At 35.6% G+C, this 12,075-nt stretch overlaps 1 protein-coding gene across 1 annotated transcript in view; it reads right to left on the minus strand.

The window, feature by feature from the left end:
* The window catches only part of LOC133530525 (plasma membrane calcium-transporting ATPase 2), a 273,270-nt gene that overhangs the window by 218,874 nt on the left and 42,321 nt on the right, over positions 1-12,075 (minus strand). The window contains exon 2 of the mRNA XM_061868453.1: positions 6,036-6,215. The gene's annotated coding sequence lies outside the window, so the exon portion shown is untranslated. The remainder of the gene's footprint in view (positions 1-6,035; positions 6,216-12,075) is intronic.

Here is a 12,075-nt window from a genome sequence, read left to right on the forward strand (position 1 = left end):
TACTGAGTCTAGACCGTCAATTGGCATTAAGCGGCTACAAACGCTTTTCAGCGCCGGGACTACATGAATTCAGAATTTACCAAAACGCTGAAACTACCGCTCACTCACAATGAAAAATCCACTCTATTGTAATATCGATTGAGTGCATAATGCCGGTGAGCACAAATCGTGTCCCAAGTTGCATGTCTCGGAAGTATTATATCGTTATTATAATGGATTCGCAGACGATTTTTTTAATGAACAAAATGTTTTTGGAATGTGGTAATTTGGCTGGTAATGAAAATGATTTACACTCTTGAATATTATTGACCTATCCTCGGATATACCGATAAGTGAATAATGTACCTAAGTATACGTCCTTTTAAAATTATATATATATATTATAACTACGAATATTCAAAAGGAATTATTTAATTAAATACTGAGATTGTTAATTACCTTAGGGATAGAGATTAGGAATGATTAATTAATCTTAGCATTGGAATAAAAATTTAGGGATATCTTACACAGATATGGGTACTATAGGCGACGATATACAGTATATGTATATAGATAAATTCATACTTATATATACACAGAAAACACCCATGACTCACGAACAAATATCTGTGTTAATCACACAATTAAATGCCCTTACCGGTATTCGAACCCGGCATTAAAAAATAATGTTAAAATGGTGATACTTTTTTTAGCAAATTTCCAAGTCTCTTACTACAAATAATATTTCTATTATAACAAAATGATTATATATAATTTAGTGAAAACACTGTGACTACTAGCGACACTTCAAAGTTGAGGAAAAATAAAAAAATGGTGTCCAAGACAACAATGAAAAGTTACACGTTAGCGTACAATCAGCCAAAAAAGTGGTTTACCACTTTTTGACTTTTTGTCAAGTAATAGAGTTAAAAAGTGGTAAACCACTTTCTTGACGTCCTAGGTTAACGTGTAAGTTAAACAAAAAAAAATTGAAGGCAAATACAAATAGCAGAGAAACAAAATAGGTACTAAATTAGATTCTACAAAATTGGGTATGCGAATTAATTTTTCCCAAGGCGTGAGTGTTAACTTTACTTATTTTATGCCACTCGAGGCGGTTGTGACAAGTTTGGGAGCCACTGGAAAAAAGGATCAAATAACTTTGAGTTCGAATATTATATTTTACATGTTTAAAGCAAATTGTAAGATTAATCTGATAATATGTAACAAATTTTTCATTTTCGTACTTTTTACACTTTTAAAACGAATATAAATAAAATAATTGGGTCAAATACTTTTTACTCTGAGTAAATGTTATGCATCTGTGGAGATCATGTAATAAACGAACTTTAAAGCCAATTTTTTACGTTTTATTTATAGACTTGTTAAACCTTTTACGTCTTCAAAGTTGTATTATAAAAGTCTTATTTGTATTTATATTTAATTATTTGCTGAATATGGGTTTACAAATGTATAATTATGTATTTTAGTTCAACCATACTTTACTCTGCTTAGTGTAGAATGTAAAATTTGAAGTAGGTATGTAGGTAGGTGGTAGGTAGGTAGGTGGGGTTGGTCCGGGGGATAAAAGTAATTTGTATGTTTACTTAATTGTTACATTTCTTTGATTGTCTATTTATAAATCGGTAAACATTAGTCATTTCCACAGAAAAGATGTCAATCTTCCTGAACACCTCTGACCTCATTACAACGTCATTGGTTAATTGGATTGATACGATTTAAATAATACCTTGATTTTGAATCTGGAAAGATTAACTTAATTTAAGGTTATTGTGATGGTATTCGTTAATACTTTATTTTTTTAGGAAACTGGGGAATCTAAGGCTGCGTTTACAACAGAAATGTTCGAGGATGCGCAGCGAGGGATGTATATTATGTACATATTGTGATTGTGTTTATGAACATTATGTGTTTGTCATGAACCAATAGGAACACTTCATTTACTTATTATCGTCACTCAGCGCAGCTCTAGTGAAAACAGCTCAGCGGAGCGAGTTTTTTTTTGTACGTACAAATCAAGGGAAATATGTGTACGAGAAATGTGTTGCGAGGGAAGTGTTGCGAGGGAAGTGTTGCGAGTATGGACGCTAGTGAAAAACTATCAGTCACTTGATGGTGTTTGTTAGAGGTGCCCGCTACACACCCTCGCTACGCACCGCTCAGCTACCTCGCATATCTCTGCTGGAAACGCAGCCTAACTCGCTTTGGGCCAGTGGGGGATTATTGCAGCCTAATCCTCATCGCGCATGAGAAGCCCTTGCCCAGCAGTGGGACGTATATGGGCTGAATTATTATTATATTACTTATATATATCATCCTCCAAAACATTTAGATATCGCAACATAAAACACTTAGCTGTGACATGATAGAACGATATTTCATATTCAGCTCCCAAGTCGACAAATTACCTAAGAATTGACACCACGATTGATGACACCCCTACATACGCATATACATGTCTCGTTCTATCGAATGCCGATGGCTCTATAAGACAGAGATGGATGGATTCGCTGAGTACATCTTATGTTGTGTTTTTAGGGATGTGTATCCTAGCTATCTAATTTTTGTAATTGCCTACACCATTCAAGTATGTGGTCCCTTTTACATAAAATTGTCACAATAACATAAATTAGGTATATGGGATTTTTACACGCTCGGAAACAACCGGCAGATTTTTAAAATTTGTATTTAACGTTTTAATTTGATAGAACAGACGGCGTGCAGCCTACCATGGAAGCAATATAACCTATAAATAGAAGTTTTTGATTTTTTTTCCAGTATTTTATACGTTTTTATCAAATTAGTTTTTGAAAAAAAAAGTAAAGTGAAAAACTCAACTCAACACGAATAACGTTGCTGGCAGAGGCTAATATGTTGAGTCATCATCTTGATGTTGTTTCGGCTTTTTTGCCAGTCAAGTCTCATGTGAGTCTGGGGTTCACTTGGCAACTAATTGGCGTAGGCATTAGTTTTTATTCTCATAATATAAAGATACACTTTAATTTATGCTAATTTATATTATGATCGTACAAAAAATTTGGTACAAATTACGTTAAATATCAATAAATGAGAACATGTCAAATTTACACTATTCAATTTACAATTTCAAATGTCGAGGTCATCTACTCATTTACTAAATAAAGTGGATTATCCAATAAAAGGACTCTCAGTTGACGTTCAAATGTTTCCTCAGATGTTTCCATACGTAATTCAGCGGGTATAGACGCTCATACTCATTGATACAGTCACATCTAAAAACATCTACACGATCGAAGTGCCAAAAATATGTATACACGACTTTATGGCCCGTATATTAGGGTAGTGTATACATATTTTTGGCACTTTGTCCGAGTCGATATTTTCAGATGTGACCGTACTAGCCTGGGTTTGAAGTCTTAACCCGCGACCTCCGGATATAAAGTCACAGGCCCTTACCCTCACCCTTACAAAATGCTTCAGTATAAGTAAATTAATAAAATTAAAACTTTTTTTATACCACGACGGTGGCAAACAGGCATACGGCCCGCCTGATGTTAAGCAGTCATCGCAGCCTATGGACGCCTGCAACTCCACAGGTGTTACATGCGCGTTGCCGATCCTTTAAAAACTTGTACACTCCTTTTTTGAAGAACCCCATACTGTAGACTATTTAAACTTATTTTGCAAAACACAAGCGCACGAAAAGTTTTCGAACGGACCTTTTAACTGAAGAAGGAAGAATAGCCAAGTGACATTACTTATTCCACACTTCCACAGTACTCTCTCAGATGAGAGTCCACCGAAAGACGTGGTCATTCGTGGACCTTAAGTTAACGGGTTAAGGTCTATTTATGTATAGTTCGTTGCTAAAACTTACTTCGATGTGACATTGGACCCGGGTACGTCCTTAAACTGCGTTCACAAGAGAGGTATGGGCATTGTGAATGTCATCTCGCTTTGTGTGGTAGGGCACAGCACAGCGGATGCCATTCCAGATCTAGAGAGGAGCCCAACTGGGGAAGTACCTCCACGTTACAGAAAACCGCAGCCAAATAACACTAGATCCTACTCATAGTGTTGTGTTCCTGCCGGTGAGTAAGGTTGCCAGAGCTCAACGAGGGGGGGAGGGGGTTAGGTTCGGCAACGCGCATGTAACTCTTCTGGAGTTGCAGGCCTACATAGGCTACGGAGACTGCTTACCATCAGGCGGGCCGTATGCTTGTTTGCCAACGACGTAGTATAAAAATAAAAAACATCATCGTCACGTTTCGCTTTACATCTCCAAGGATAATTTAATTATCGTTTTTTTAATTATTTTTTATTTCTGACACTTCTATATCTCTAAAGAATTTTAGTATTTGTTGGTCGTATTTTTTTATTATAGTTTTTTATGTAATTCTTCATTTAGAGATTGTATACATCTCTAATAAAGTATCTATTATTTCATTGATTCCATATTTGTAATTGTATTTTGTTATTTTTATTGTTTGTAAACATTTGACATGTAAGTGTGTGGCCTCTTTGCTGAATAAATGTTTGATATTTGATTTGACAGTTAGCGTTTCGTTGTCGTAGTGCGAACGAAAGTGTTCGTGGCTAGGCCCCTGCGACATTTAACCTTTACTTCTTTGAATGTTATATCGCATTATTTACCTAACTAATGATATTAATGAAGAAACGGCCGAAATAACGGCCCTTTAGTAGGAGATGGATGCTTCCAGAAGAAAGTTTGTTCCGACTTTTACGACTCACCTTTCACCTTTCGCGGTTTCTTTGAAATGGCGTGAAGCGAACTGGGTAATTTACTGTATACTACTGTATATCTAAGACAAAGGACTTTTTCGAGTTAATTTACCTTCCCTTTCCTCTCCGGACTCCTAAATTTTGGCTAGCTTCTATTGGTTAATTAAGAGTCTCTAGCAAGCTCAGTACCCCTAGTGTAAATTTAGTCGATAGCGAAACGTGACGTACGCGTTTGCGTTAAGTCTCATTTTGTATGGGTTTTTGAACAGCGCGCCAAGCGGGACGTTTTGGAAAGTCAAAAATCTCATACAAAATGACACTTAACGCAAACGCGTACGTCACGTTTCGCTGTCGAAAATATTTACACTAGGGGTACGGTTCTCCATACAAAAGTAGTTACGCTCTTATTTTAAAACGACTAGCTATATTACAATAGGAGGTATATCTTGTCCTGTAATTAGTTTATGTAGCTTCAGATACCATAGTTAAAAATACAGCGATTTTAAGTTTTTCATACAAAACTGGTTTTTTCTCTATTTCGTTTGTTTTATCAACTGGAGCTATATAAACTCATTACAGTAGGGCTAAGATGGTCGGCTCTTTGTCATTTGTCACCATACCTGTCACGTTCTAACAAGTATGTAAGTGCGAAAGTGACGGGCATAGTGACAGGTGACAAAAATGGAACCATGATGACACCGCTGGACTATACTAGACCTATCTCATGTCATTGTATGTGCAACTTCGAGCAACACCGGCTTCCGACACGTCATAAGGGAGGAGACTAAGCGGTATCTTCCCGTACAAATCGTTCTGCCATTTTTTGCGGGGGAAAACGTGCACACAGTCGCACATCTCACTCACTACATACAAAATCAAATATGTAATAACGACACAAATACATAGAAAATCACACACGTCAAAGACAAATCTTGCACACCTCGATCTCTTTTTCGACGAGTCACAACATGCACCGCCATAGGCACAGTTGTGTCAATGCTTTGGCAGAGGGGAAATAGTATGAATTCCGTCTCCCTTCCCTGTGTTGCTCGAAGATGACGAAGATGTGCAAAGTTTCATTACAATACAATCAAACACGTAGCTTTAAAATGAGAATGAAACACATGCCGTGTGAATAAGTTATGTGTATACATTCGTTGGTTGTAATGTATGAAATTACTTGGCAGATATCACATCAATTACGTTGCAAGGCTGCATGTCCATATGTAACATCTAGAACACGCGTTGGCTTACGTCAAGAATAGAACACATTTCTATAAACATACAACTTATAATTTTGTAAAGTTTCTTACCTTATCGTCTGTGTCAGACGCAGGGCCGTGGGCGCGGGCCGCGCATCACCCTACATAAGGCAACATTACTAAAGTCCACATTAACGTCCGTTAAACGCGCGTATTATCTGCCGAGGCTGTGTGTGTGCGGCATTCTATAGCCGTCCCGATACGTCATAAGGCGTTATGTGTCACGGTAACCTGAAACAACAGAAGTTAGGATTAGTTTAGTCTGACCACAAAATAAATAATACTACTATCGTACAGAAAATAAACTTCCTACAAAACCGAAGTTTGACAGCGATTCAGGGACGAACTATGCTGTCCCTTTCTTATGTATGGTACTATTCCTTTCGGATATTTAGGGTTGTCCAAATTCAAGTCGTTATCTTATCTGTGGTCGTACACGCAAAGGAACGTCAAGTTGTGCTAACCCTAATAATTGCTCGGAGCAATGCTGAGCCGAACGGAGCCGGGAATGCCCGAAAGAAACAGTTTCGCCCCCGTGGTCTGACTTAGATTTTTGTCAAATCAAGATTTAATTTTTAAATCAATACGGGATTTCCTGCCGAACTTCAAAATGGCGAAGTCATCTCGAGAATTTGTCTTAGTATTTTGCCTATTAATGTTGTTTAAATTGTGATATTGATAAATTATTATGCAGTAAACTAATTGGGAAGTGTGTAGTGTAAAGGGATACGGCCTATCTGAGGTGGGGAATGTAAACGCTCGAGGTAGATTTCTGTTAATCTATATTAATATTTTTTCTTCAAACTAATAACAGAAATATCGACTATCGTAGATGCTTGCCTCTTTCAGAATGAATCGCCTGCAGATCTTTATTCCTTCAGCAGGGCGATATTTCTGAATTCAAATAATCGTTGCCAGTTATATACCACGAGGCTATGAAGGTTTTCAACCTTCACAGTAGCTTCAAGCATCAATTTGCATTTAATTTATATTACTTATCACTAAAAAATATACGCATGCTGTATAGTATAAACACCCTTATGATGGGCGTGGCACCAATAATAAAATGGTATATACCAATGGTGGGTAAACTTTCTTCATGGGGGGCCGGAAAGTTTAAGAGGAGGGCCAGAATTACGCGGGCCGTACTTTACCTATCACTGATCTACACAAATCCTGTGAAATAAGTATTTATCATCAGTTCTCAAATAATTATCCATAAATAAGAGCCATAATAGAGCTGCTTAAGTTTGACGTTTTATTAATTTTTGTTTGTTTAAGTATAAATTGCGCTATCACTGGAGAAAAAACATAGTTTTAATTTGTTAATTATGCTGAAACCAATCGGAAATGTCAGTGTCAAAAAAGACGTTTTTGTTTGTAGAAACGTCACTTTTTATTCTGACATATTCGGATATGTCAGAATCAAAAGTGACGTATCTAGGCCTAATATTTGGCTGATCTTAAAGTTCGACCCTAGAACATTTAATATCAACGTGCAAAGCGGAATATACAGAACACTTTACAGCTGTGAAATATTAAAATTACTCCAAATTTTCTCCTAAATATCCCATGATTGGTATCCTTACCCTACGTAAGTATACGCATACGTACCTATGCATATTTATTTCTGGAGAAATTTTAAACTTTGAGGTTTAGGTTATATACAGTTATTCGTAGCACCATCACGATCCGTAGACGTTGTAGCCAAATAATCGTAGCAGAGCGCAAGCATTTCGTAGCTTACGTAGCTGGCACTACATTTCGATATTTTTGAAAAAAAAAGTGAGTAATTTGACCTTGACCTACATCTGACTTATTCATATGGATGTTAACAAACGACCTTTAAAAGTATGAAGTTCGCAAAGACGAACGATCTCTTCAAATGTCATGAATATTTTTCGATCTTTGCAATAAAACTTCTGGCGTATGTTCGTGTGGCATACTTTTGAACTTTCAACCTTATGCCAGCCACCCAAAGTCGATATTCCGACAAATTGCTATGTTGTCATTATAACCTTTTTTAGTCTAGCATCTGATTTGCGATGCAAGTGAATACTTATAATAATAATGGGGTTTCTCATGGAAAGTCATAGGTCATACTAAATTAAAATAAAGAAATAATTTTCAGAAGGAAAATATAGTGTGTTACATGACCTTGACCTCTGGTCATAAATAATGTCGGGTTGGATCTGATTTGTTGCAGTCACGATAGAATGACTAGCGGATAAAATATGATATAAAAATCTACGAAATGCGAGTACCTATGTTTACTGGCAATGTCATGCTTTGATATTATTATTAATTTGTTTTTCATGTTAATTTAATTAGGTGACTAATTTATTTTATTTTATTGGGATATGATATAAAATAAAATGGTAATGGCAATAATAATAGGTATGTATTAAAAAAAATGATTGTGTTTTGTAAGAATTGATATAATTAAATTTCGTTCTGATCAATAAATAAGGCATTTTTCAACCATTGCAATCAAAATCGGACATGTCAATAAATTAAGCTCAAAACTCAAACGTCTTAATTTTTTTAAATAAAACTAATGGCTTATATGCTTATGCAAATAAAAATAATTAACACCATATTTTTTTAAATCTGATGTTAAGATTTTATATATAAAAACAGTTTAAATAAAAATAAAGTAAAAAAAGTGGTCAGCATTCTCCATGAGTGGTGTTGAGAACTTCTCTAAACGGTCAAGTGCCAGATTTTTTTTTCAAACATGGGTATTTCGAACACATACAGAAAGACAGGTGTTGTATGGAAACATTAAGCGTTGGGGAATTCAGACCAGCTCCCCAAAGACTGGCTTACTCTGAAGAAACGGACCACCCGGGTCAATAATCGAAAAAAATACCTATAAGTCCTATGAGTACAGAAACTTCTACACTGCGATGTAGAAATATACTCAGCAAAAATATAATTTACATACGCTTTTGAAAGCCCTAGAAATTTTATTTCCTATTTTTAAATCTTAAATGGGTCAATACCGTTGCCTTTTTGCGTGAAAAACTTTTTAATTTAACTTTTTTACTATTCGTGATGCAAATCGTTCAACGCGGCCTGATAACGCCATCTAGGACGTGGCGTGTGAAGTTAAGCGTTATCTTGTCTATGGATAGAAATGAAAAGAAAAAGGCAAATATCATAACAAATATGAAATTACTCAATTGAATATCTTTAGTTAAATGAATTAAATTTCTAATTATGTTTTGTACGAACATTCTTTTTAAATTGTTTTGTGGGTACATTAAGAAAACGTTCATGGATTCGCTTTCTGTCTTGTAGGTAGTTAGTAAACTTTGTTTCTCAACTAATCAGTGATGTTTTATTTTGTTTTATATAGCGAGTTGTATTATGTATGTGTTGCGACTACCAGATAAAAAAAAAAGATGGTTTGTATCAATTGTTAAGTGGGTGTAGTGTACTCGTATTTAGCGTTAATACCTATCGAGTTTATCAAGTTAGAAGTAAATATGTTTGTGAACTATTTGTTACTCAAGGAGGAGGGAGCATGGCTATGTATTTATGTAGGTATGTAATATGATTTCTAGGTATCTCAAGACCATTAAGTAAATACACAATTATCGATAGCTCACGTTTCTTCGTACTGATTACCACCAACTAAAAACATATCTGATTACCATCGAAACGTAACACAAATACGTTTTCCCTCTGACATTAATTTCCTATTTTAAAAGCAATCTAGCTAAACACCACATAAAACAAAGAAAACATTCCTTGATTAAATTTATAATTCAGTTAACTGCAAAAAAAACGTTCAATCGTACTCTCCAATATAAAAAGACCTCGCTCGCCCCTCTTTATCCAGCAAAATTAATACAAGAAGGGGGGCTATAGGGAGATATGAATAGTTCAACATATGCTGGTGTGTAGTTGTGTAGTGTTATTGAATGATCGCCAAACGTCATATGTGCAGACGCCAAGAGAAACAACAGAACATATTGGGCGAAGCAAGGAATTAAATCAGATTCTTGAGTTTGATGTAAATTCATTTTAGATCGTTTTAATTATTTTTAAATGATCGTTGTTATTTTTATAACAATAAAAGTTAGCGATGCCTACAGGAAAGATGCGAACGAACTTCAATAAAATGAATGAATATCATCTTCCTCCCGTTGTTCCGGCATTTTGCTACGGCTCATGTGAGCCTGGGGTCCGCTTGACAACTAATCCCCAGAATTGGCGTAAGCACTAGTTTTATGAAAGCGACTGCCATCTGAACTTCCAACCCAGAGGGTAAACTAGGCCTTATCACACTACTTTTGTTAATACATGTTACGTAAAATACGATTATGACACCTTTAATAAAATGCATTTTAATAAATTCAAGCATTCAAGCTGCACGGGTTGGGAGTATAAGCCAATCTACAACCTGTAATATTAAAACCATTAATATTAATTAAGAGAGAAGTTGAGTAAAAATTACACCCTATAAGACTAACTAGGATAAGGGCTAATTACACCATAATAAGACTAACTAGGATAAGGGCAAATTACACCTTATAAGACTAACTAGGATAAGGGCAAATTACACTCTATAAGACTAACTAGGATAAGGGCAAATTACACCTTATAAGACTAACTAGGATAAGGGCAAATTACACTCTATAAGACTAACTAGGATAAGGGCAAATTACACCTTATAAGACTAACTAGGATAAGGGCAAATTACACTCTAGGATAAGGGCAAATTTCGGTAGGTTGCTTTTGAGCAACTTCGGAAAAGGGCTTCTAAAACGCTTTTTATACTTACTAAATATTTTTTAAATGTTAATAATATTTTCTGTTCTTGTTTTTGTGTTTGAGTTTCTGAATTACCTGTAGGTTTGCTCGATAGCGAATCTGCGTTAGCTAATGCGTGTGGCTCTAGATAAAGCTCCTTGTTATGTCGAACCATTCTCGTCGAACGATTAATATGTAATTCAAATTAAATAACTGTAATAATATGCTTCTAAATTTAGTAATACGGAAGTTTTTTTTTTAATATGAATTTGAACCCTATGAGGTACAGAACATTACGGCCCAAAGAATCTGGAATTTCCTGGATTTAACGGACATCAGTAATGAACTTTAAAGGGTTGTCACAATAGATCAATGTCTGGTCGACGTGGCACTCAAAGGCCCACAAACTACAATAATAATAAAAATATGAATTACCCCTTTTCAGAATTTAAACTCTATTATCTAATAAACACCACTTAATCTAAACCCCCACAAAAGCATACCAAAGGATCTTGAGACTGGCGTTAGGTCATCTCGAAGGGGAGGTGGGTGTAAGGTGGGTTGGGGGCAAAATTGGATCAAGGTCGCTCCGGCGCGGCGCCGCTACGAGCCCTCCATGTATTGGAGATTTGTATTATAATTAACTGTATAGATTTATAGGTTTTTGCCGTTTTTGCATGGGAAGTGTGGATTAATTATTTTGTTTGTACTGGAAATGAAGGGAAGGTAATGATTTTTACGTTTCTGTGTATATTCTTTTCATTCTATATTATTACACTGGTCTACAAAAAAAAACATTTTTAGCCCTGCATTTAAAGCCCAATGATAAGTGGGAGACACCCTGTATGGCGCGTCGAAACGTTTAACGTCCACATACACTTTATCAGATTATTTTATTTTATTATCTAAAATATGAATACTTTGTACTTTGTAAATATTGTATCAAAACTTGTGAACAAATCCAAATTAATAATAATAATAATAACCCTGAACCTACACTTAAATAAAAATTCACCCCTCGGCAAGCGGATTTTAGAAGATCTTTGAATGCAGTTTTGTTTCTTTTCAAAAATAAAGGAATGTTTCCTTTCAGTAAAATGAGCTAAATAAAGGATTCAAAGTAGTTCCCCTCCATGCCTATAGATTTTTTCCACCCTGTATATATGTATATACATAAATATTTCAGAAGTAAATGCATCCATGCATTAGCATGCAGCGATGCAGCTCCAGGGGTGCACTTGGCTGAAAGCCGTTTTATGTAAGTAACCTAAGCTCGATAAGCGGTTAATGCGTTTCATGTGCAGTATGCAACATACATACATACATAAAT

The sequence above is a fragment of the Cydia pomonella genome, chromosome 23, assembly GCF_033807575.1.
Source record: "Cydia pomonella isolate Wapato2018A chromosome 23, ilCydPomo1, whole genome shotgun sequence".
Taxonomy (NCBI): Eukaryota; Metazoa; Arthropoda; class Insecta; order Lepidoptera; family Tortricidae; genus Cydia; species Cydia pomonella.